Source organism: Engystomops pustulosus, chromosome 3, assembly GCF_040894005.1.
Source record: "Engystomops pustulosus chromosome 3, aEngPut4.maternal, whole genome shotgun sequence".
NCBI lineage: Eukaryota > Metazoa > Chordata > Amphibia > Anura > Leptodactylidae > Engystomops > Engystomops pustulosus.
In genome coordinates, this window is record NC_092413.1 from 96,482,940 (window position 1) to 96,510,382 (window position 27,443).

Sequence of the window (27,443 nt, forward strand, 5' to 3'; positions counted from 1 at the left end):
CCTAAACACAAACATTCCCTATACCAAATAAAGTACAAAAACACATCATGATAAATCATGAAAAAAACCACATATTTGATATCGCTGCATCAATAAACCAAATAGCCGCAAAACATAGCAGCAAATTTTTTAATCAACATGAAGCTCCAAAGTTATACCACTTATAGTGACTTATAGTGAGGGAAGATCTGAAAAAACGGCCGCGTGAGGAAGGTGAAAAGTGGCTTCTGCGGCCAAGGGTGTATGAATAGGGCTCATGGGCTGAGCCCTCTTCATACAGACATGGGGTTTGCTGCAATCACCCGTCACTAACAGCTGTGATTGTTGCTTGCACCAATCACAGAAGTTAACCCCTTGATTGGTGCCTGTAGTTAAAAAATAAAATATTAAAAATTCAAATCCCACCTTTTCCCTAGAACTGATATAAAACGAAATAAACAGTAAAAATCACAAACAAGGTAGGTATCACCATGTCTGAAATCTATCAAAATATAATAACGGTTATTCCCAGAATTTAAAGCCAAAAAATAGCGGAAAATAGCACCCAAAGTGAAAATTACAATTTTTTGCCATTTTGCTAAATATAAAAGCTATAAAGTGTAATAAAAAGTGTTTAAAAGGCTGTACTGCCCTAAAAATGGTAACATAGAAAATGTCATCTGATCTCGCGAAAAATGACACTAAACACAGCTCCGTACACTGAAGTATGAAAAAGTTATTAGCACAGAAGATGGCAAAATGAAGAGGAAGGTTTATTTTTTTGTAAAAGTATAAAAACATTATAAAACCTATAATTTTGGCATTCTTGGGGACAGGAGGAGGAGACTGGAGGAGGCTGGGGAACAGGATGATGCTGGAGGAGCCTCCTCCAGCATCATCCTGTCCCCCAGCCTCCTCCAGTCTCCTCCTCCTGTCCCCAAGAATGCCAAAATTATAGGTTTTATAACCTATATGGATGATGCTGGAGGAGGCTGGGGGACAGGAGGAGGCTGGGGGACAGGATGATGCTGGAGGAGGCTGGGGGAGAGGAGGAGGCTGGGGGACAGGAAGCTGGAGGACAGGATGATACTGAAGGAGGCTGGGGAACAGGAGGAGGAGGCTGGGGGACAGGATGATGCTGGAGGAGGCTGGGGGACAGGAGGCTGGAGGACAGGATGATGCTGGAGGAGGCTGTGGGACAGGAGGAGGAGGCTGGGGGACAGGATGATGCTGGAGGAGGCTGTGGGACAGGAGGCTGTAAGACAGGATGATGCTTGAGAAGGCTGGGGGACAGGAAGCTGGAGGACAGGATGATACTGGAGGAGGCTGGGGGACAAGAGGAGGAGGCTGGAAGACGGGAGGGTGCTGGAGCAGGCTGGGGAGCAGAAGGAGGAGGCTGGAGAACAGGAGGAGGCTGGAGGGGACAGGAGGAGGAGGCTTGAAGACAGGAGGCTGGAAGACAGGAGGCCACAGAATGAGAAAGCGGGGGACAGGAGGACAGAATGATGCTGGAGGAAAGGATGATGCTGGAGGAGGCTGGAGGACATGATGATGCTGGAGGAGGCTGGAGGACAGGATGATACTGGAGGAGGCTGGGGGACAGGAGGCTGGAGGAAAGGATGATACTGGAGGAGGCCAGGGGACAGGAGGAGGAGGCTGGAAGACAGGAGGATACTGGAGCAGGCTGGGGAGCAGAAGGAGGATGCTGGAGGAGGTGGAGGCTGGAGAACAGGAGGAGGCTGGAGGGGACAGGAGGAGGAGGCTGGAAGACAGGAGGCCACAGGATGAGGAGGCTGGAAGACAGGAGGCCACAGGATGAGGAGGCTGGAAGACAGGAGGCCACAGGATGAAGAGGCTAGAAGACAGGAGGCCACAGGATGAGGAGGCTGGGGGACAGGAGGAGGAGGCTGGGGGACAGGATGATGCTGGAGGAGGCTGGGGGACAGGAGGCTGGAGGACAGGATGATACTGGAGGAGGAGGCTGGAAGACAGGAGGATGCTGGAGCAGGCTGAGGAGCAGAAGGAGGATGCTGGGGGACAGGAGGACGAGGCTGGAGGACAGGACGCCACAGGAGGACGAGACTGGAGGACAGGAGGCCACAGGATGAGGAAGCTGGAAGACAGGAGGCCACAGGATGAGGAGGCTGGGGGACAGGAGGCCACAGAATGAGGCTGGAGGACAGGAGACTAGAGGAGAATGGAGGACAGGATGATACTGGAGGAGGATGGAGGACAGGAGACTGGAGGAGGAGGATAGAGAACAGGGACCACACCATGTGAGTAGGGGGTAGGAGTACAGATAGCATTATGTTTAAGTTTGGGGAGAAAAATTAAAGCTGAAAAACAAATGTAAAGGCAGGATAAAATTAAAGAGGGGTCTTATATGTTTTACATGTTGCAGAGTTGCATTAGGGGATATTATATTGGTCCAAGGGAAGGAGGGAGGGCAAATTAAGGGGCGTTGTACCATGTGGGGACCATCAAGTTCGATATTATACTATGCCTGTGGGTGGGACAATGGGCGTGGTTCAGAAAAAGGGGAGGGGCTTTGTGACCCTCTTTCTCTTGCCCAAAAGTTGGGAGGTATGGTGGTGTGTATTATGAGTTATGAAGCTTCTTGTGTATTATGAGGTTCTGCAGCAGCTGAGGTGTATATTATGAGGTTCTACAAGAGCTGAGGTGTGTTCAGCTGTTGTCAATGGCACAACTAATAAATGTAAGTGTCTCTCAGTGATATAAATCATTGTTAGTGCACACTCAAGTGACACTACCCTATAGGAGATACTTAGGTAGATAGGAGGGAGATAGATACAATTAATACTTATATTTAGATAGCCGTAAAAGATAGTCAGAATGATATCTGTTGTTGGCAGTACGCCCCTTGTTCAGGCTGTTAGATCCCTGTAGGCAGATGTACAGACGGGGGGTTTTATAGTGTCAGGAAGCATTTAACAGTTGCACACTGTTTAGCGCTACTCTCTTCCTGCTGTACTTGCTGCTTGGCCCCTCCCCCAGCTCTGTTCTGACTGGCACAGAAGGAGAAATCTCTGTGCAGCTCTTATAGGACTGCAGGTAAAACATGTATGAAAGAAATGATGTGTGTATGAGGGCAGAACCTCCATTAATAAGCCCTCAATATTTATAAAACTAAGCTCTCCTACAGCTTGTCTCCACAGACACAAGAAGATCTGATTACTGCACACCCCTGCTGACTGCATCAATGATGCCTCTGCACAAGGGGTGGGGCTAATCTGTTATCTCTTCTGCTGCCGGGCCCATTGAAGCATCAGCCCACCCGGAACCTTACCGGTGAATTACAGTGCCAGTCCTTCATGGAAGACATGAGAAGACAGAGAAACACATCATTCCCATGACAGCAAAACCTACATGTTCTGCCCCATCATGCTTCATACAGCGATTTTAATATTGTAGATAAGCCTAAAGAAATCACATATTACATAACATCTAACATCTTCAGTGATCATCGTCAAGTATTTATTTTTCAAGTACAATTTTCCTTTGATTTTGACAGATGCTTTCTTTTTGCTGTAAGTTTGAAGCTCTCAGGTTGCCTAATTAGACATGTGGTATAGTACTTGAGATATGTTATATGATTAGAATATCCCATAATCCTCTTCTTTGTGTACAATACAACCTGATTAAGGTTAGTAACTGCATTAAAGCTGCCAACTCTAAGTGTATTTTTTCCTCTGGTTGTTGAGCAGTTTGTATATAATTTTTTGCAGTGCAATTGATGCTAGTGTTATTTAGCACACCACTATGGCGATGTTTAACCTAAATGTCTGCTCAGGGTCACACAAAAATCCTACACTTATCAAGGAGAAATGATTGCAATCATCTGTCATTTTTGTGCATCTGTAGAGGTCTCTTGCTGTGTCACTTCTGTCCTCCTGGTGCTCTCTGTTTTTACTGCAATTCGGATACATTTTAAAGGGGTTGTCCGAGTTAAAAAAAAAAACTATATGTGGCCGGGAGCGGGGTTACTAAAACAATAAAGCTGTACTTACCTCCCGGTGCCCTCCCGTATCCAGCGCTGCTGTCGCTCCAGTCCGGGGGCCATGTAAACAAACATGGCCGCCGGAGCAGCGCTGGATTCAGCTTCCGGCCGGATGCGACAACCTTCCGGTCCCCATACAAAATGCAGTGTATAGGGACGGATAGGCGTACCCGGCCACGGCCGGCCGGAAGCTGAGTCCAGCGCTGCTCCGGCGGCCATGTTTGTTTACATGGCCCCCGGACCGGAGCGACAGCAGCGCTGGATACGGGAGGGCACCGGGAGGTAAGTACAGCTTTATTATTTTAGTAACCCCGCTCCCGGCCACATATATTTTTTTTTTTTAAACTCGGACAACCCCTTTAACATGGTGTGGTGGTTAATACAATGAGGTTTGTAATGTTTCATCTGAACTGGACTGAAATACAAGGTCTAGCAAAATGTATAGTTCAGGCAAATTCTAAGGTTCTTGAAAAACAGCAAACGTTACACAAGACATCTGCTTGTTGCAGGCTTAAAGGGGATTTCCAGGAATTTTGTCCAGAGCAGGAGCAGTATTAAAAGAAAGAAAGTGAACTTACCCTGCTCTGTGAATGAGAGGTCTCGTTGGACCATTCGGTATCACTTATTACAAAGTGATTTCTTGTAGTTAGAGAGGGGTACTTTTGGCTGAAGTGGGACTCACAACCCCCTGAAATTTGCTGTCAATTACAAGTGCTGAAGACTGAAACAACGGGAGTGAAACAGCAGCCAAGAGCCCGAACAAGATAAGTACAGTTTCTATTTTCTTTTTTGTGCCTCCACTTTAAAGTTTTGAAGTCGACTTATGGAGCATGAGGCTCTGCATACTTTCTGATCATTACTAGGCCGCAGCAAGATCCTGATTATCATTCAAGGAGTCAAAGGGGGCTCCCGGCCAGGATTGAAATGCTACCAGCTAGCTATGAGAGTCTCCTAACTGTATTGGTGTCCTGGGTAAATCTTCTGTTTCTGCTCGACTCTGGGCATAAAATGTGATATGGGCCATCCCGTCCAAGGCAATAAGTGACATCCTATAACAGTGATGGCAAACCTTTTAGAGATAGAGTGCCCAACTTACAACCAAAACCTACTTTTATGTCGCAAAGTGCCAACATGACAATTTAAGTAGTAACCTATCGATCCCAGCTGTATCACAACTTTCAATCGTATTGGCGTATTGAGGAAACCAATACACTAGAAAGAAGATGGATAAATTTGGATTATAGCTTCCTTCCAGGGTCCCCTGAAGAGGAAGAATCAGGGGACCCAGAGCAGGAGCTCCAATGATAATCCATTTCTATCCACACCTTACCGCTTCTCGTATAGTCCTGGCAGCCAAGGATGTTACTTTAAAACAGTACTGAGCATAGCATGTCCATGGCTGTCTTGGACCGCAGGAGGAAGCCTTGAGTCACGTCTAGCAAATTTAGTGCTGGGGTGAAGGCCTGGGTGCCAAAAGAAAGAGCTCTGAGTGCCACCTCTGGCACCCGTGCCATAGGTTCGCCACCACTGTCCTATAACTTCAAAAAAAGGACATAATCTGTGCCTAGCCACAACTGAAACCTCTGCTGAGGTTAAACTGGGGCATTGCTGTGGTGATTAAATGTGATGATCATTTGATTTTCATTTGAGGAATGTATGTATCTTTAGACACATGAATAATCTGTACAATTTATGTGTTTTCACCATTGTCACTTACTGTACAATACAGTTGTCTCCATGTATAATTTCCTGTAGGCTTTTGAAAGACAAAATGTAATTGCTGTATCCATGTAAATAGACATTCTATCTTTTCCACTGTGAATTGTTGTGTAATTAAAATTGCCAAATTCTGTAAAGCCATCCAACCCCTATGCCCATATCAGAATTCTATAAGGACAACTGTGCTGCATATATTATTCCATTGTCAGTATATAAGATCCCAACATATTGGATATTGGTGACCTATCCCATGGATAAGTAATTTTCACAAGAAATCGATTAGGGGGCAGAAAATACCTTTAATTTGCAATTACCATCGGTGACTCCAGAAAATGGAAAAAATCTAGGAGTGTACAGTTTGGAGGGACACTTTGATTTCCTTGTATATTGATTACATAGAGTTTCTACTTTATTTTCAGGGCCCAAAACGAAATGTGTTAATAGTCTCCAAGCTACCATGTGCCATTCATCTTATTTGGTAGAGTCTCTCCTAAAGCCTCAGGCCTAAGGCTCAGATGTCCACCTCTGAATTATCTTTAGCTATGAGAATTCATAATTAAATTCAAGCAACAACCAAAAAATAAAAACATTCCACAATGCAGAATAATAAATACTTTGACAAGAAAAGATAGGAATTATGCACTAGCAATGAAATGTAAGTACAGGTCACAATATCTACATTCTATAATAATATTCCACTGTTTATTAGCACAGTCATGAATACAATAGATACCCAGCAGGCCGATACGTCAGAAGAATATTGATTTATGGATATTTATCCTTTTTTGGAATATATATCTTCTGCCAGGTGTACACCACCAAAGTTACATATTTTTGAATCTTAAGGGAAGGGGAAAGTGTGGGAAAAGGTGGCAATAATATTTAACTTTTATTAATTATATTTAAAATAGATATTGGTTAAGAACAAATTATAACAGATAGGGAAAGTTGAGGGGATGTTCTCCCCTTCCATGCAGAGACTGACCCCTATGCTTTAGCTTGCATGGACTCCCTTAGGTTGAGGGATTAGTTAGAGGGTATCGTTATTCAACTTAGCACATATTATTTATAGTGTAATGTTCAGTGTTGACTTAATTGACATTTTATTCCTCATCAACAATGTGACAATGTTGCAACTTTCTAGTATTCCAGCCGCTTGTTGTGGAAACTATGTCAGCCAAAGTACGAGAGTTCTTTACTCTTTGTAATGGGCAGAGTATGCACAGATTGGTGTCATATGCACATCGTGTGTGCCGAGTGCAGCGTCCTGTGTTACATTAGTGTGGCATCGATCCTCATCATTTGGGAACGATGTCCACACAAATATTCTAGCTGCTACGTTGCTCCTACGTTCCTGCAGGCAATCAGTATGGTAAGAGATTGCTGTGCTGAGACTGTATTGAAGCAGCAGCGATGTCTCGCTTCTAGGTGTAAGTGCCGGGTCGCAGTGTGCGATCGCGGCTCGGTTGTCACTCCTCTGCTCCTCTTGTATATTAATCAAACACTGTAAGCTAACACTATCATTCCCTCTTAACGTATTAGAACTTTCCCTAATAATACCCTACGGCCGTTTCGCCGCCATATTGCGGCTTCATCTGGGGGTGTCGGCGCCCGTTTCCTGGCGCTTTTTATTCTAACCGGAATGATTGACGTCCCTCAACGCCAATCAGGTCAGTGTTCTTTTTTCAATTCATTATATAGCCTTTTCTTTTCTATTTTATGGCGTTTTACTAATCTAAAAGCTGACAGTGCCTCAATAGTAATAGTATCTTTCTATGTGAAATAATAAAAGGATGATTTGTACTTAAAGAGTATTTTTCTTGTAATTCTGTTTTGATGTAGTTCTCTTTCATGTGGCAGGAGTTTCTAATGTTGTTGTATATTATAGATACCTGTTATTCATATATAAATATGACAATGCCTTATAGCAGGGGTCCCCAAACTACGGCCCGCGGGCCACTTGCGGCCCGCGGACCGTTTCTATCCGGCCCCCGTCCCATCCAGCGCCGAGCCCCGGGATCCGGATTTGTTATTTCGGGGCCCCCGGGCTGGCGCTCCAGTACGGCAGTCAGGCAGGGGCCTCCGTCCATCCGGACAGGAAGCTCCTGCCCGTCACTGAATAGTGCTCGATGCGGCCGGAAACGGCCGCTCGAGCACTATTACTGCAGGTGGAGCGATGTGGCCGGAAGACAACCCCGGCGCACATCGCTCCTTGAACCTGGATGCGCGGCCGCGTGATTACGTCATCACGCGGCCGCGCACCGCTTCCTGTCCGGCAGCAGCCCGAAGAAAGAAGATGCAGGAGCCAGAGGTAAGTACAGGGCTTTTATTATTTTTTTTAAAACAGCAGTAGAAACATTGTGGCTGCCCTAATATATGAAATTATGGATTATGGGGCAATTATAGAAAATAATAATGGAGGGGCAGCATAGGGAATAGTTATGAGGAGCAGGATAGGAAATAATTAATTATGAGGGGGCAGCATAGGGAATAATTAATTATTTCCTATGCTGCCCCTCATAATTAATTATTTCCTATCCTGCTCCTCATAATTAATTATTTCCTATTCTGACCCTCATAATTAATTATTTCCTCATAAGGGGTAGCATAGGAAATAATAAATTATAAGGGGCAGCATAGGAAATAATAAATTATAAGGGGCAGCATAGGAAATAATAAATTATGAGGGGCAGCATAGGAAATAATTAATTATGAGGGGCAGCATAGGAAATAATTAATTATGAGGGGCAGCATAGGAAATAATTAATTATGAGGGGCAGTATAGGAAATAATTAATTATGAGGGGCAGCATAGGAAATAATTAATTATGAGGGGCAGTATAGGAAATAATTAATTATGAGGGGCAGCATAGGAAATAATTAATTATGAGGGGCAGCATAGGAAATAATTAATTATGAGGGGCAGTATAGGAAATAATTAATTATGAGGGGCAGCGTAGGAAATAATTAATTATGAGGGGCAGTATAGGAAATAATTAATTATGAGGGGCAGCATAGGAAATAATTAATTATCAGGGGCAGTATAGGAAATAATTAATTATGAGGGGCAGCATAGGAAATAATTAATTATGAGGGGCAGTATAGGAAATAATTAATTATGAGGGGCAGCATAGGAAATAATTAATTATCAGGGGCAGTATAGGAAATAATTAATTAATTAATATTTTTTTTATTTTTAAACTTCAGTCCGGCCCTCCAACGGTCTGAGAGGGACAGTGATCGGCCCCCTATGTAAAAAGTTTGGGGACCCCTGCCTTATAGTGTGACAAGTTGTGAGGGTGTTCCCATTATTTGATGGAGAGGGAACAGGGATGCTACAGAAGGGAATTTCCTTCTTTCACTCATTAATCCCACAGGACTTGTCCCATTGGGAGATTATGGGTATCCTACTATGGACAGAAGTTATTATATCAGACCTCATCTTAGACATTTTTTACAAGAAACATCCAAAGTTGAAGGACTCATTGAGTCCTTTTGGGCTGACTGAGTTCATTTTGAAGATCCATTCACTTTCTTTTTGAAGGAGGATCTTATCCAGATCTCCTCCTCTAATATTTAATTTTCTCTGGCAAATGGCCCAACCTTTTAATTCACTGATTTTACCTTTGTGGACCACATTCATATGTCTGGCCACTGATGTTGGTTGAAAAATAGTTTTTTCTTTTTTACATTTCTCTTCCTCCTTTGTGTAGTTTTTTATTTTAGTCAGATGTTCTCTGATTCTTGTTCTAAGTTCTCTCTTAGTTTTCCCTACATAGTGCAGATTGCACGTGCACTGCAGTATGTAAATAACGCCTTTTGATGCACAGGTAATGTGATCCTGTATTGGATTTGAATTCCCTTTGTCATCCAGAAAATCTTTCTTCTTTATAAGAATTTGACATCCTGTGCATATTCCACATGGAAAGAAACCTGGATATTTAATTTTCTCAGGGGTTTTTTTCTGTGCAAAATGACTACTAGTAATCTGGTCTCCTATGGTGATGCTCTTTCTATATCCGCAGCTTGCCTTTTTGCTTATGGACCTTTTGAGATCTGGGTCTGCTTGTAATATTGCCCAATGTTTTTCCAGGATGGACTTCATTTCTATCCATTGGGTATGGTAGCGGGTGATGAATCTTGTTTCTTCATTTTTTTCTTTTTCCTTCACTTTAAGTAAAGTTTTTCTGTCAGTTCTTAATGCTGTGTTGTATGCAATTTTTATTGATTTATTGCTGTAATGACGTTGCTGCAGACGTTCTTTTAAGTTCTTAGCTCCTTCTTTAAACTTCTCAAAAGTGGAACAGTTTCTCCTCAACCTTAAGAATTCTCCTTTGGGGATGCCCTGAATAGTTCTTGGCAGATGTGCGCTCTGGGCATCCAGAATGCTATTAGTTGCCGTCTTTTTCCTGTAAAGCTCGGTTTCGATCTTTCCATTATCACCCTGGTATATAGTGAGATCTAAAAATGGTATTTGGCTTCTACTGGATTCTACTGTAAGTTTGATGTTAAGTTCATTTCTATTTAAAGCCTGGAAGTATTCATTAAGTTCATTTTCACTCCCTTTCCAGATGCATACCACATCATCTATATAACGACGCCACAAAACTATATGGTCTTTCCATCTTAGGTGGTTTTCTTTAAAAACTACTTCTTCCTCCCACCACCCTAAGAATAAGTTTGCGAACGTCGGTGCGCATGCAGCGCCCATGGCCGTTCCATGGGTTTGTAAATAGAAGCGGCCATTAAAGGTAAAGAAGTTCCGAGTTAAAACAAAGTGCAAAAGTTTAAGTAGGAATTCTCTGCGGATTGGATTGTAATCGGAGTCTTTCAGGAGAAAATACTCCACTGCTTTACAGCCCAAATCATGTCCTATGCTGGTGTATAGGCTTTCCACGTCACAAGTTGTCAGGATTTCATCTTCTCTGAGGCTTACGCCATCTAAGTCTTGTAATACCTGCATGGTATCCCTGGTATAAGAGGGTAGCTGATACACATACTTGGGTAGCATATAGAACGTTGCCACTTTGGGTTGTTTGTTTTCCAAAAAGTTTTTTTCTTGTTTTGTTATGGCTCGATTCTCCATCCCTTCCACAATTAGGGTTTCATATTCTTTTAAAAATTGTGTACTAGGATCTGCCCACAGTGCTTTATAGCATTTTTTGTTATGTAGTTGTTTATTCGCTTCTGCTATATAGAGATTTTTTGGCCACAGAACCACATTACCCCCTTTGTCTGATTTTTTAAAAATTACACTGTCCAGATCTTTTAACTCTTTTAGTGCTTCTCTCTCCTTCTCTGTCAGATTATCTTTGAAATTGTCTTCTGGAAGTGCCATAATGTCTGTTGTTACTATGTCCATAAATACTTTAACATGTGGACTTTTGTCAAAAGGGGGCATTCTTTGAGATTTGGGTTTTAGTCTTTTCTTTTTGTATTGTTTTAAATTCTCTGTTTCTCTGTTTTTTTGGTCTGAGATCAGATTTAGTAGAATGTCTAGATCTGTATCTGTATTGTTACTATAAGGACTTTCAGAGGACAGAGACTCAAGACATTCTAAGGCTTCTTCTTCCATGTCTGTTATATTGTCACTTTGAAGCTCTTCTAATTGTGATGCAAAAATCTTTTTATAGATTAATTTCCTTCCGAAAAGGTGTAAATCCTTTATGCATTCAAATTTATTGAGACGTCTGGGCAGACAAAAATTCAGGCCCTTCTTTAGTAGGCTTGTTTGAGCTCCTGTTAGTACATGCTTTGAGAGGTTTATTATTTGCATACTGTTTGTACCTATTTCTGTTTCATGATTTAGTATTTCCCTCTTCCTCTCCCTCTCGATCTTCCTCTGTGGTAGTTCTGACCTCTTCTTTGTTCTCTGAAACCCCATTTTAAACGATCCCTTAAAAAATGTGAGGGTCCTTCTTGGGAGGAGGATGTTGGTTGGGTATTAGGGCTATTTGTTTGTAGTGAGAAGTCTTTTGATTTTCCTCTTCTGTTGCCTTCGTTGTCTGATTCTGTTTCTGTACCTGAGTAGTCACTGGTTTCTGCTTCACTTATTTCAGAGGGTTGATCTTGATTTTTTCGGTACTGTACTCTTTCAGATTTTTTACCCCAATTATAGATCTGTCCTGTCTTGTAATCTTTTTGGTCTCTTTGGTATTTGCGTCTCTTCTTTTCCTTAATTTTCCTTGTATCAGCTACCCTCTTATACCAGGGATACCATGCAGGTATTACAAGACTTAGATGGCGTAAGCCTCAGAGAAGATGAAATCCTGACAACTTGTGACGTGGAAAGCCTATACACCAGCATAGGACATGATTTGGGCTGTAAAGCAGTGGAGTATTTTCTCCTGAAAGACTCCGATTACAATCCAATCCGCAGAGAATTCCTACTTAAACTTTTGCACTTTGTTTTAACTCTGAACTTCTTTACCTTTAATGGCCGCTTCTATTTACAAACCCATGGAACGGCCATGGGCGCTGCATGCGCACCGACGTTCGCAAACTTATTCTTAGGGTGGTGGGAGGAAGAAGTAGTTTTTAAAGAAAACCACCTAAGATGGAAAGACCATATAGTTTTGTGGCGTCGTTATATAGATGATGTGGTATGCATCTGGAAAGGGAGTGAAAATGAACTTAATGAATACTTCCAGGCTTTAAATAGAAATGAACTTAACATCAAACTTACAGTAGAATCCAGTAGAAGCCAAATACCATTTTTAGATCTCACTATATACCAGGGTGATAATGGAAAGATCGAAACCGAGCTTTACAGGAAAAAGACGGCAACTAATAGCATTCTGGATGCCCAGAGCGCACATCTGCCAAGAACTATTCAGGGCATCCCCAAAGGAGAATTCTTAAGGTTGAGGAGAAACTGTTCCACTTTTGAGAAGTTTAAAGAAGGAGCTAAGAACTTAAAAGAACGTCTGCAGCAACGTCATTACAGCAATAAATCAATAAAAATTGCATACAACACAGCATTAAGAACTGACAGAAAAACTTTACTTAAAGTGAAGGAAAAAGAAAAAAATGAAGAAACAAGATTCATCACCCGCTACCATACCCAATGGATAGAAATGAAGTCCATCCTGGAAAAACATTGGGCAATATTACAAGCAGACCCAGATCTCAAAAGGTCCATAAGCAAAAAGGCAAGCTGCGGATATAGAAAGAGCATCACCATAGGAGACCAGATTACTAGTAGTCATTTTGCACAGAAAAAAACCCCTGAGAAAATTAAATATCCAGGTTTCTTTCCATGTGGAATATGCACAGGATGTCAAATTCTTATAAAGAAGAAAGATTTTCTGGATGACAAAGGGAATTCAAATCCAATACAGGATCACATTACCTGTGCATCAAAAGGCGTTATTTACATACTGCAGTGCACGTGCAATCTGCACTATGTAGGGAAAACTAAGAGAGAACTTAGAACAAGAATCAGAGAACATCTGACTAAAATAAAAAACTACACAAAGGAGGAAGAGAAATGTAAAAAAGAAAAAACTATTTTTCAACCAACATCAGTGGCCAGACATATGAATGTGGTCCACAAAGGTAAAATCAGTGAATTAAAAGGTTGGGCCATTTGCCAGAGAAAATTAAATATTAGAGGAGGAGATCTGGATAAGATCCTCCTTCAAAAAGAAAGTGAATGGATCTTCAAAATGAACTCAGTCAGCCCAAAAGGACTCAATGAGTCCTTCAACTTTGGATGTTTCTTGTAAAAAATGTCTAAGATGAGGTCTGATATAATAACTTCTGTCCATAGTAGGATACCCATAATCTCCCAATGGGACAAGTCCTGTGGGATTAATGAGTGAAAGAAGGAAATTCCCTTCTGTAGCATCCCTGTTCCCTCTCCATCAAATAATGGGAACACCCTCACAACTTGTCACACTATAAGGCATTGTCATATTTATATATGAATAACAGGTATCCATAATATACAACAACATTAGAAACTCCTGCCACATGAAAGAGAACTACATCAAAACAGAATTACAAGAAAAATACTCTTTAAGTACAAATCATCCTTTTATTATTTCACATAGAAAGATACTATTACTATTGAGGCACTGTCAGCTTTTAGATTAGTAAAACGCCATAAAATAGAAAAGAAAAGGCTATATAATGAATTGAAAAAAGAACACTGACCTGATTGGCGTTGAGGGACGTCAATCATTCCGGTTAGAATAAAAAGCGCCAGGAAACGGGCGCCGACACCCCCAGATGAAGCCGCAATATGGCGGCGAAACGGCCGTAGGGTATTATTAGGGAAAGTTCTAATACGTTAAGAGGGAATGATAGTGTTAGCTTACAGTGTTTGATTAATATACAAGAGGAGCAGAGGAGTGACAACCGAGCCGCGATCGCACACTGCGACCCGGCACTTACACCTAGAAGCGAGACATCGCTGCTGCTTCAATACAGTCTCAGCACAGCAATCTCTTACCATACTGATTGCCTGCAGGAACGTAGGAGCAACGTAGCAGCTAGAATATTTGTGTGGACATCGTTCCCAAATGATGAGGATCGATGCCACACTAATGCAATACAGGACGCTGCACTCGGCACACACGATGTGCATATGACACCAATCTGTGCATACTCTGCCCACTACAAAGAGTAAAGAACTCTCGTACTTTGGCTGACATAGTTTCCACAACAAGCGGCTGGAATACTAGAAAGTTGCAACATTGTCACATTGTTGATGAGGAATAAAATGTCAATTAAGTCAACACTGAACATTACACTATAAATAATATGTGCTAAGTTGAATAACGATACCCTCTAACTAATCCCTCAACCTAAGGGAGTCCATGCAAGCTAAAGCATAGGGGTCAGTCTCTGCATGGAAGGGGAGAACATCCCCTCAACTTTCCCTATCTGTTATAATTTGTTCTTAACCAATATCTATTTTAAATATAATTAATAAAAGTTAAATATTATTGCCACCTTTTCCCACACTTTCCCCTTCCCTTAAGATTCAAAAATACAATAGATACCCCCAACTCTCTGGAAAAACTGAAATGTACGGTAAGTTCACAAAAATAGTTATTCTACATAAATTCACATAGTTTTGATCAGTAGGCCCAATATTTCATCTAGCAGCTCTGAGGGGCCAGCAAGATCTAGGGGAAATATTTTCCGCCTCCTTAATATAAAGAATACATGCTACAATGTGTACATGACCATTCATCACCAATTGTGAACAACTATTACAAAGATTCATATTTACTCACCTTCTTCAAGTTTTATCCAGAGATATGAAATGAGGCTTACCAGCAGCAAAGCAACGGGCAGGAATATCCCACCAAATATGTATGCAATTGGGAGCTCCCTGACAAACACTGATATTATGTGTCCCATGGTGACCTGTATAAAGGATACAGGACCGAGTAATGCTCGTCCCTTCTTATAGCTTGTTATGAGAATGGTTCACTAGATTGTGTTTGCCAATCTCTTAAACTGGCCTTTAGTCCCACAATTGAAGCTCTGTATTAGGACTTTGTACTATTTGTCCTGTGATGTGTAAGAGGATTGAAGCAAGGTTGTAAAATAACTCTTTCTCAGCAAATCTGTTTACTTCATTTATGACATGTTTTTTCACAATCTTCCATTGATACTTATATCAGTAACTGCATTTTACTCAGTACATACACATAGGAGGTCATGTAAAGAGGTCTGGTTATACTTACAAGAAACTTCATGGTTAATTTACTTATATAGCTAAGTAAATGAGAGATGGCTGCTATGGACACTTTTTCAATACAGCTTGTTAATACATACAGGGGGAATCCGAATAAGCAATACAGATGGGAGTTCCAATTTAAGATTTAAAAGTTGTCTCCCACCCCAACTCCAGGGAGTGGGAGTAGGGGGGCAAGTTTGGTATCATTGGATAGATTTTAGAAAAGGGGATGTACATCTTGCCCAGATTGCTCAGATGGGTGTGATGATGGAAATTAAGAATTTCTGTTTCTCAGCAAACAACTATGTTTGCTGAGCATTATTACCGGGCTGGATTTTTTATGGAATGGCAGGTAATAGAACTTGTCATTCCCATCCCCTTATTGGAGATGATTAGTAGACTTTCAATGCTCAGGACCAATGCTATGATTAAGGGCATCTAATATTCCTTTTTTGCCTAAAACGCATCAGCCGCTTGGGGTGGCAGTACCCTTTGTTTGTCATTTTAAGATGTAATTAATAAAGAAAGTAATTTTTTTTTATTTTTCAGTGCTGGAGCCATTTTTTTCATGTCTTCATTCAATGTCCACAAGCAGTCCACTGGCCCCAAAAGGGACTTTCTGTTGGAGAAACCAGGGCTGGTACAGCACTAGAGTTGCAATGAGCAGAGGCTGTATGTGCTGCAGCACCAGGACTAGAGAGTGAGTCTCAGGTCTGCACAATTGTGGTGAATGATTATGCTATTCAGACTTTGCTTGATTCCAGTAGCCTGGTGACTTTAGTGCTTAGTTCTTATGGGTATTGTGAAAAACCTACTGCATAATGTGATTTTGGGATGTGATTTCCCATTGTTCTGGGAGTTGTGGGGAAAAGGTAAAACCCCTAAACAAAGCGTGGAAACCTCTCCTACACCAGGAATGCATGATGAATGTAACACTTTTCCCCTACAGGTCCTAGTTGGAGAGGAAGATGATACACCTTCCCCAATTCCTGAGGACAATATCCCTGAATTAGTGGTGTCATATGATAATTTTGGTACTGCAAAAAAGGATTGCTATAGATTTGGTGGGTCCAATAGTCAAGTCAGCTAGAATATACAATATATCCTGGTTATCCTCGCTATCCTGAGGTTGTACCCTTGTGTAATACTGCATAAAAGAATTTCTCCAGTCTTTCTATATAATTTCATGAACAGGCATTGCCAAAGAAATACTGACTGACTAGGGTACACCTTTTATGTCAAAGGTGATTAAAGCTATGCAAGTTGCCCACATATGGACCTCTGTGTGTCATCCCCAGACAGATGGGTTAGTAGAGCGCCTTAACAAAACTCTCTAACATATGCTTGTGATTGGGGTTGACTGTTGCCATATGTGATGTTCTCTATTACAGAAGTTCCCACGAGTGCGTGTAGTTTTTTCCTGTTTTGAACTTGTCTATGGTAGACACCCAAGAGGAGTACTTGATATAGCCAAAGAAACATCGAAAACAGTGGCTATAATATAGAATATAGAAGTGTCATATAGCATGTAGCTCAAAACAGTGCCGTCTACTGTTGGGAATCTGTTCCTTCTGGAATAGATATACTGTTTTGACTTAATCCCAAAGTGGCAGGGCCAATATAAAATTGTGAAAAAAATAGGGCCTATAAACTATAAAGTGCACCAACCTGGAAGAAAGAAGCTATCTCAAGTTTAGCATTTAAACTTGATCAAGCCCTGGAACCAGAGGGAAGCCTTTGTGGCCTCAAATGCAGAAGTGGGTGATTGGTCACCACCAATCCCTCCAGTTCGTATAAATGAGACCCTCTCAGTGCCCCAGCAACAAGAAGCAAAAGAGTTCCTAAGTTCTCTAAGCTGCCCGTTCGTACAAACCTAATTGAGCACCGTATAGAGACAGGACCTAGGCAGAAAGTAAACTTCGAACCATATAGAATACCAGAGGCATGTAGGGAGGTTGTGTCATCTGAGGTGAAATGCATGCTTAAATGCAGGTTTTCTAATGATTTCAGAAAATTTTATGAAATTTGACACTTATCCAATGCCCAGAGTAGTTGAAGTTTTGAAAAGTTGGGCAATGTGAGGTACATGACCACACTAGATCTCACAGAAGGTTACTGGCAAATACCTTTGCCTGAGGAGGTCAAAAACTGCATTTGCTGTGCCAGAAGGGCTGCACCAGTACAGAGTGATGCTGTTTGGATTTTATGGACCTCCTGCTACCTTTCAAAGGTTGATGGGCCAGATTATCGTGGCTATGTAGTGGCCTACCTGGATGATGTGGTCATTCAAAGCCCAGACTAGGGAAGTAACCTCTGTGAGGCACAAGCAGTACTAGACTGTGAGGCAGGCCTTACAATCAACCATGAGAACTGTGTGTTGGGGATAGAGAAAGTACTTGGAATATGTAATTAGCAAAGGAGTAATAAAGCCCCAAATCAACAAGGTGAAGGTAATACAGAATTGGCCAACACTGCTTACAAATAAAAAACTCAGGTGTCTGGGATTGTCCTATTTAGCAAGGAATAAGAAGTCTGCTGGCAGAGCAGAAAATTGGCTAAAACACCACAACGGTGTTTGCTACTGCTGGAGACTGTCTTGGACTGTCTGAACTTGTGTCTAAATAAAAGGTGAGGGTGATTTCTGTTTAGTCCAGGCGGACATTTGCTTATTTTATGTTTTGTTTGTGTTCTGCATATACTTTGTTGGAGTGAATAAAACTGTACAGTTTGAACAGTTACCCTTGGAGTCTGTGTCATTGCCAACCAACCAACAACCCCGGATCCTGACTATATATATGTGTAGAAAGTCCTTGGCAGCACAAGACAAGACAATAATGGGTACATGTTGACCTAGGCCAGGCTTTGCGTCCTCCAACAGTATGAATTGCAAAAACAGCACTCCAACAAGCAATATCTCAGTAGAAATAAAGTGGATCTTTTATAGCATATTGAGCAACATTTCGTCTGTTACATGAGCATTCCTCAAGTAGTGTACAAGTGACAATGAGAAGGTATATATAGAAAAAACATTTGTCACATGACCACATAGGAAACACACCCTCATTAACATTCATTATATAAGTGTAACAAAACAGTACATGACCCTTGCAAAAAAATATACAATACATATACAAAACCAATGGTGGATATCAATCAAGAGCAATTTATTCAATGTCAATCCATATTTAATCCTCCACAGGATATATAGTGCATCGAAGGGACATAAGGCCACATTTATTGTCTGACTTTTCACAGCCTTTTTAGTGCAAACTGCTTGCAAATGTATTTATAAAGGGGGTGTTAAAGATGCACTAAAAAAGTTGGTGCACTTTGTCTGAGCAATTCAGAGGGCGCCAGATTCATGAAGAACGTGCAAGACAATTCATGAATTTGCCACACTCTAGACAGGCAAACTGCACTATGTTTTTATAAATGTGGGCCAGTAAGTGCAATGAAAAGCGCAACAATATGACATAAGTGAGCAGCACGGTAGCTGAGTGGGTAGCACTTCTGCCTTGCAGCACTGGAGTCCTGGGTTCAAGTCCCACCCAGGTCAACATCTGCAAAGAGTTTGGATGTTCTCTCTGGTTTCCTACCACACTCTACAAACATACTGTAGGCTGATTAGATTGTGAGCTCGATTGGGGACAGGGACTGATTTGGCAAGCTATGTGCAGCGCTTCGTAATCTGTAGGCACTGTATAAATAATTATTATTATAAGAGCAATAAAATTACAGCTGAGTATGAAGCGTACCCTGATCACTCGGCTCCGCTTAAAAACAGTACATTTGTATACAAATACATTAAGCATGCGTGGACTGCATCTCTGGAACGCATATCCCGGCGGTGGGTGCATGCATAGTAGGCAAAATAATTCTTATGAATAAAACAAGAAATTAAAAAGTATAATAAATCTATCTAAGAGCATATATAGCCAAGTATGCAATAATGCACATTATATATAGATCTCAATATCTTGTACTGTTCATAAAAGTAATTTAATGATGGATTAAAATCGTGGTCTTAGAACCCATCTATCTAGGAAAGCCAATCACATTCCCTAACTGCATAAAACCATGACTACTGTCCAACCAGGTCTCCCAGACAATGTAGGAGATGTGGATGCTATTCCTGGCTTCTGTGCGCTCTGAAGTTGAACTCCCCTCCCACTGTAAATACTCGTGTATAAGTCGAGGTTCCTAATCTTACAAAATAAAAAGTTGGGAAAAGTTACTGACTGGAGTATAAGCCCTAGAAGGGGGGGGGGGGGTGTTTAAGCAGCTGCTACTCTACATTTCCACATCAGATCCCCCATTTACTGAAATGTCCATGGCAGAGTCCCCTTTTACAGAAAAGTCCACAGCAGAGCCCCCCTTTAAAGAAATGTCCTCCAGCAGAGCCCCCTTTACTGAAATTTCTACAGCAGAGATTCCAGGTAATAAGCGCCGATTACCTGGAGTACTGCTGTACTATCCGCAGGCACCACCAGACTGCAATCCTACCTATTTTCCTGTTGGACTATGTGTTTGATAACGGTTACTCTACCAGCTGAAAATGTTCACGCATGAATTTTGGCAGTATGTCCTAATAAAAACCCGTTTTCTGCATATTGGTGAGCTTGGACAACATTTTCTACGTATACTCCACATATTATCCAATAGTCCATCAGAATAATCAATTAAAATTGTGTGTAATTTATAGTCTTTATTAAGGCCTTTAGATTTATAGGGGCATATCTAAATAATCGCAAAAGCTAGCAATAAGCTAGCGCAGAGGTCCTGATAAATATGCCCCATAGTGTCCAAATTAAAGAGCCATTGCAAGTCTCTTCACTTTAATAACCGCTCTCTATCACCTCCCCTACGTAGTTCTGCTATATGATCTATAATGCGAAATTGGTCTCCATATGACCAGCTTCAGAAAAATGTTAAGACCAGTAGGTCTTTACGTTTAAATTCGAATTGCGTAGCTGGTAGAAACGAGTTTTGAACATTTATGAAGCAATCTGCACCAGCAAACTGATTGTACAGGTAGTCCCCTACTTAAGGACACCCGACTTACAGATGACTCCTAGTTACAGACAGACCCCTCTGACCTCTGGTGAAGTCTCTGGATGCTTTACAATAGTCCCAGACTGCAATGATCAGCTGTAAGGTGTCTGTAATGAAGCTTTATTGATAATCCTTGGTCCCATTACAGCAAACATTTTTGAAACTCCAATAACAAAATATAGTTATATATAGTTATTGTTATAGTTATAGTTTCGACTTACATATAAATTCAACTTAAGAACAAACCTATGGAACCTATCTTGTACGTAACTCGAGGACTGTCCGTACATGTATTTATGAAGTGCTTCCGTCGGTATTGAGTCATTGTTGCACACTGTGACACAATACTGTGCACCTAAAGGGTTTTTCTGGTACACATTCGCACCAGCCACCACATATATGTCGGAAGTCCAACTTAATTTTTTGCAGGCAGATTAATGAATACCAAGCACAGGTTTTCATAAATCCTGTCACTATGCATGTTGTACAGTTTGCCTCACTAATAATAAATTAGTCCACTGAGTTGTTGCTCACTATGCAATAAAAGATTGACTTTTTTCTACTGAGTTGTTAGAGTGCTATTTTTTCAGTTCATACACACAAAGGCACATACACACACACACATATACAGGCAGTCCCCGGGTTACATACAAGATAGGGTCCGGAGGTTTGTTATTAAGTTGAATTTGTATGTAAGTCGAAACTGTATATTTTATAATTGAAGTTCTAGACACATTTTTTTCTTTTGTCCCAGTAACAATTGGAGTTTCAAAATTTTTGCTGTAATGGGACCAAGGATTATCAATAAAACCTCATTACAGACACCTTACAGCTGATCATTGCAATCTGGGACTATAGTTAAAGGACACCTGTCATCAGGTCTGTGTCACTTGTCCTGTCACCTCTACCTGTTGGAGCAGCTCACAAAGATCCATCCCAACCTTTATCTAGTTATTTCATACATTATTCATTGTAAAATCATCTATTCTGTATTATGTAAATGAGGCTGGTCACATGGTCAGAGGCAGTGATGTCACCCCTGTTACCCCTCCCCTCTCCTCCCCCTGCTCATGTATGTGTGTAATGTATAGTAAAGCATGGCTAGTGTCTGTGCTGCATCTGCTGACATGCTGCATCCTCCTAATACACAGACATCAGCTACACATGTACCTGACATGTTCTGCTATAACATGGCTGCCTGGAGCTGTTGTATCTCTCCTATACACACACACACACAGGCTGCAGGGGGCGTGGCCACCAGCACCAGGAAGCACATCATTATACAGCCTCACATCATTATACAGGCTGTCAGTCAAGCACTGGGGGTGTGGCTGTACCTCCCACTCATGAATAGAGTGGACAGCTTGAATATGCTAATGCTTCATTGGACATTTCACAGGTCATTTGCATACAGCTTTAGGACCTCATTGCTTAAGTTTACAGGCATGTAGAGGGACAATGAAGGGATAGAGGCAATGCTCTCTAATGGCAGTTTATGAAAATATATTTAGTTTAGGGGGGTTATTTTGCATGACGGGTTCTCTTTAAGCATCCAGAGAGCTTCACCAGAGGTCACAGTGGGCAGAGGGATCCGTCTGTAACTATGGGTTGTCTGTAAGTCGGGTGTCCTTAAGTAGGGGACCGCCTGTATATATATATATATATATATATATATATATATATATGTATATATATATATATATATATATATGTGTGTGTGTGTGTGTGTGTATAAATATCGATGCCATATAAGCTACACTTGCAGCTCCATTTTTTGTTTCTGCCATAGACAGTGATAATTGTGGTTTGGACTTACTTCCTACTCACTGCACAAGTGATGAGGGAGTAGGTGGAAGGCAAGACTGGGGTAGAGTCTGTAAAGCCAGATCACAGGTTAGCACCTCATGCTCATTTGCATAATTCCATAATTAGCATAAAGTCAAGTTTAGAAGGAAGGAGGCCATGGATAACAAACATACGAAACAAACATGCCTGCATCTATGAGTGTCATGCTTGATTTTGATGGTAGATTTCGTTTAAACTTAAAGGGAACCTATCACCAAACTGACAGGTTCCCATAGAGCCCTATTAACTAAGCGAAACCTTTTTTTTACCTAAAAATTGTTTCCACTACATTACATTGTTTTCATTACACCGAATCGAGCTGGAATCAAAGGGTTGTGCCCTGTTCCTCTTGGTAAATGCCTTCTGCTCACCATGTTATCTAATGTCCTTTACCATTTACATTTTTAAAATGTACCCAATATATTTAACTGATTACCTGAAAACACAGCATGTCTCCTTCGGAAGATTGAGAGTAGTCATCCATGGAGATATGCTGTGATTTTATGTGATCAGATACAAACATGGGGTACATTTTGACTTTGTTATTGGTTGAGTTTTTATGTATACCTTATTTTCTGATTTTAATTTTATCTTTTGCTTTATATAGAATCAACATTCTTTGTTTAAAGGCATTGCTATTTTACCTATACAGGGAGACTTTATTACATTTCTATAAATTCTGGACTTGTAGCTATAAGATCATGATCAACCTGAAATGACTGTTGTAATAACTGACAAAAATGTATACATTTTTTTGTCTTCTTCAGATTTCTAGATATATATTGTTTCAGGGGCTTACCATGTCCTTTCTTCAGCTGGCAGAAATATGTCAGGTTACAGATCACTGCATACATAAATCCATTAATATAGGTTTGCTGGCACACTGCTTGATGATAGGTAAACATTAGAGATGAGCGAACATGCTCGTCCGAGCTTGATGCTCGTTCGAGCATTAGCGTACTCGAAACTGCTCGTTGCTCGGACGAATACTTTGCCCGCTCGAGAAAATGGCAGCTCCCGCCGTTTTGCTTTTTGGCGGCCAGAAACAGAGCCAATCACAAGCCAGGAGACTCTGCACTCCACCCAGCATGACGTGGTACCCTTACACGTCGATAGCAGTGGTTGGCTGGCCAGATCAGGTGACCCTGGGATAGACTAGCCGCTGCCCGCGCTGCTCGGATCATTCTGTGTCTGGATGCCGCTAGGGAGAGAGCTGCTGCTGGTCAGGGAAAGCGTTAGGGTGTTCTATTAGCTTACTGTTAGGCAGGAGTGATTCTCCAAGAACCCAACAGCCCTTCTTAGGGCTACAATAACGTTCTACTTTTTTTTTTTTATTTGCATCTAGTACCATTTTGTGAGGAATTAGCAGGGGGACTTGCTACCGTTGTGTTTAGCTCTTAGTGGCACACATATCCACCTCAAACACCAAAGTGGGAAAATTTAGTAGGGGTTGGATTTCAATTAGGCACAGTCTGCCATTTCCTTTTTTATTTTACGTTTATTTTGTTTAATAACTCAGCGTCATCTCATCTGGCATAGTAGTGTGCTTTCATACTTGGCTAGAAAATAGCCATAGGAGAATCCAAACGGCTTACGCCTACAGTAGCGTTATATATTTGATTTCTGGTTGATCTGCTGGTGGCTGTACTTGCTGCAGTGCATCTACTAGCCAATTGTGAGCAATTTGTAGTGAGACTTGCGACCGCTGTGTTTTGCGCTTAGTGACGCACATATCCATTGCAAAGACCGAAGTGGGAAAATTTAGTAGGGGTTGGATTTCAATTAGGCACAGTCTGCCATTTGTCCTTTTTTATTTTACGTTTATTTTGTTTAATAACTCAGCGTCATCTCATCTGGCATAGTAGTGTGCTTTCATACTTGGCTAGAAAATAGCCATAGGAGAATCCAAACGGCTTACGCCTACAGTAGCTTAATATATTTGATTTCTGGTTGATCTGCTGGTGGCTGTACTTGCTGCAGTGCATCTACTAGCCAATTGTGAGCAATTTGTAGTGAGACTTGCGACCGCTGTGTTTTGCGCTTAGTGACGCACATATCCATTGCAAAGACCGAAGTGGGAAAATTTAGTAGGGGTTGGATTTCAATTAGGCACAGTCTGCCATTTGTCCTTTTTTATTTTACGTTTATTTTGTTTAATAACTCAGCGTCGTCTCATCTGGCATAGTAGTGTGCTTTCATACTTGGCTAGAAAATAGCCATAGGAGAATCCAAACGGCTTACGCCTACAGTAGCGTTATATATTTGATTTCTGGTTGATCTGCTGGTGGCTGTACTTGCTGCAGTGCATCTACTAGCCAATTGTGAGCAATTTGTAGTGAGACTTGCGACCGCTGTGTTTTGCGCTTAGTGACGCACATATCCATTGCAAAGACCGAAGTGGGAAAATTTAGTAGGGGTTGGATTTCAATTAGGCACAGTCTGCCATTTGTCCTTTTTTATTTTACGTTTATTTTGTTTAATAACTCAGCGTCGTCTCATCTGGCATAGTAGTGTGCTTTCATACTTGGCTAGAAAATAGCCATAGGAGAATCCAAACGGCTTACGCCTACAGTAGCGTTATATATTTGATTTCTGGTTGATCTGCTGGTGGCTGTACTTGCTGCAGTGCATCTACTAGCCAATTGTGAGCAATTTGTAGTGAGACTTGCGACCGCTGTGTTTTGCGCTTAGTGACGCACATATCCATTGCAAAGACCGAAGTGGGAAAATTTAGTAGGGGTTGGATTTCAATTAGGCACAGTCTGCCATTTGTCCTTTTTTATTTTACGTTTATTTTGTTTAATAACTCAGTGTCATCTCATCTGGCATAGTAGTGTGCTTTCATACTTGGCTAGAAAATAGCCATAGCAATAGGATAGCATTGTTTGGTTTTAAAAACTCAAAAACACAAAAAAAAAAAAAACACAAAAAAAAGTTAAAAAAAAATTAAAGCTATAACTCTCATTTTAAAAATGTTTAACCCGAGGGCTAGGGGTAGAGGACGAGGGCGGGGACGTGGGCGTCCAACTACTGCAGGGGTCAGAGGCCGTGGTCCTGGCCGGGGTGAGACACCACCTGCTTATGAGGGAGCAGGGGAACGCCGCAGAGCTACACTCCCTAGGTTCATGTCTGAAGTTACTGGGGCTCGTGGTAGAGCACTGTTGAGGCCAGAACAGTGCGAACAGGTGATGTCGTGGATTGCTGACAATGCTTCGAGCAATTTGTCCACCAGTCAGTCTTCCACGCAGTCCACCCATGTCACCGAAATCGCCACTCCTCCAGCTCCTGCACCTCAGCCTCCTCCCCCCCAGTCTGCCCCCTCCCAGGAAAATTTGGCATTTGAACCGGCATACTCTGAGGAACTGTTTTCTGGACCCTTCCCACAGTCACAAACCACTTGTCCGGTTGCTGCTGAGCAATTTTCCGATGCCCAGGTTTTCCACCAGTCACAGTCTGTGGGTGATGATGACCTTCTTGACGTAGTGGAAGTGTGTAAAGAGGTGTCCGACGATGAGGAGACACGGTTGTCAGACAGTGGGGAAGTTGTTGTCAGGGCAGGAAGTCCGAGGGGGGAGCAGACTGAGGGATCGGAGGATGATGAGGTGACAGACCCAAGCTGGGTTGAGAGGCCGGGTGAACACAGTGCTTCTGAGACGGAGGAGAGTCCTCGACCAGAACAGGTTGGAAGAGGCAGTGGTGGGGCCAGACGGAGAGGCAGGGCCAGAGCTGGTGCATCAGCGCCAAATGTGTCAACTAGTGAAGCTCCCGTGGCGAGGGCTCTTGCGGCGAGGGCTAGATCTTCAGAAGTCTGGAGGTTCTTTAAGGAAACACCGGATGACCGACGGACTGTGGTGTGCAACATTTGCCAAACCAGGCTCAGCAGGGGTTCCACCACTACTAGCTTAACTACCACCAGTATGCGCAGGCATATGAATGCTAAACACCTCACTCAGTGGCAACAAGCCCGTTCACCTCCGGCCGTGCACACCACTGCTCCTTCCCCTGTGTCAGCTGATAGTCAGCCCCCTGCCCAGGACCCTGCCACAAAAATCCCATCGTCGCCTCCACGATCCTCCACAGCATCCACCAGCGTTCAGCTCTCCATACCCCAGACGCTGGAGCGGAAACGCAAATATAGTGCAACCCACCCGCACGCCCAAGCCCTTAATGTGCACATCTCCAGATTGCTTAGCCTGGAGATGCTGCCCTATAGGCTAGTAGAGACCGAGGCCTTTCGCAACCTCATGGCGGCGGCCGCCCCTCGGTATTCGGTCCCCAGCCGCCACTACTTTTCCCGATGTGCCGTCCCAGCCCTGCACCAGCACGTGTCAGACAACATCACCCGTGCCCTGACCAACGCCGTTTCTGACAAGGTCCACCTGACCACGGACACGTGGACGAGTGCTGCCGGGCAGGGCCACTATATATCGCTGACGGCACATTGGGTTAACTTGGTGGAGGCTGGGACCGAGTCTGACCCTGGGGCTGGTCATATACTGCCGACGCCGAGGATTGCGGGGCCTACCTCGGTCCAGGTGTTTCAGGCCTACTATGCCTCCTCCTCCTCCCACCCCTCCTCCACCTCCTCCTCCGAACTACCATCCGTGGGCACGGCGCCATCAGTCGGTAGCTCTAGGCACAGCAGCAGTGCCGTTGCTAAGCGACAGCAGGCGGTGCTCAAACTGCTGAGCCTAGGCGATAAAAGGCACACCGCCCAAGAGCTATTACAGGGCATCACGGCGCAGACTGATCTGTGGCTGGCACCGCTGAACCTGAAGCCAGGCATGGTTGTGTGTGACAACGGCCGTAACCTGGTGGCGGCTCTGCAACTCGGCAGACTGACACATGTGCCATGCCTGGCCCATGTGTTAAATCTGATAGTTCAGCGTTTCCTCAAGACATACCCCAATCTGTCAGATTTGCTCACGAAGGTGCGCCGCATCTGTGCGCATTTCAGGAAGTCCAGCACAGATGCTGCCACTCTCAGGGCAGCGCAGCGCCGCCTCCAACTGCCCGCTCACCGACTGTTGTGCGACGTGCCCACGAGGTGGAATTCAACACTGACCATGTTATCCAGAGTTTACCAGCAGCGCCGAACCATTGTAGACTGCCAGATGTCAACTTCCACCAGAACTGG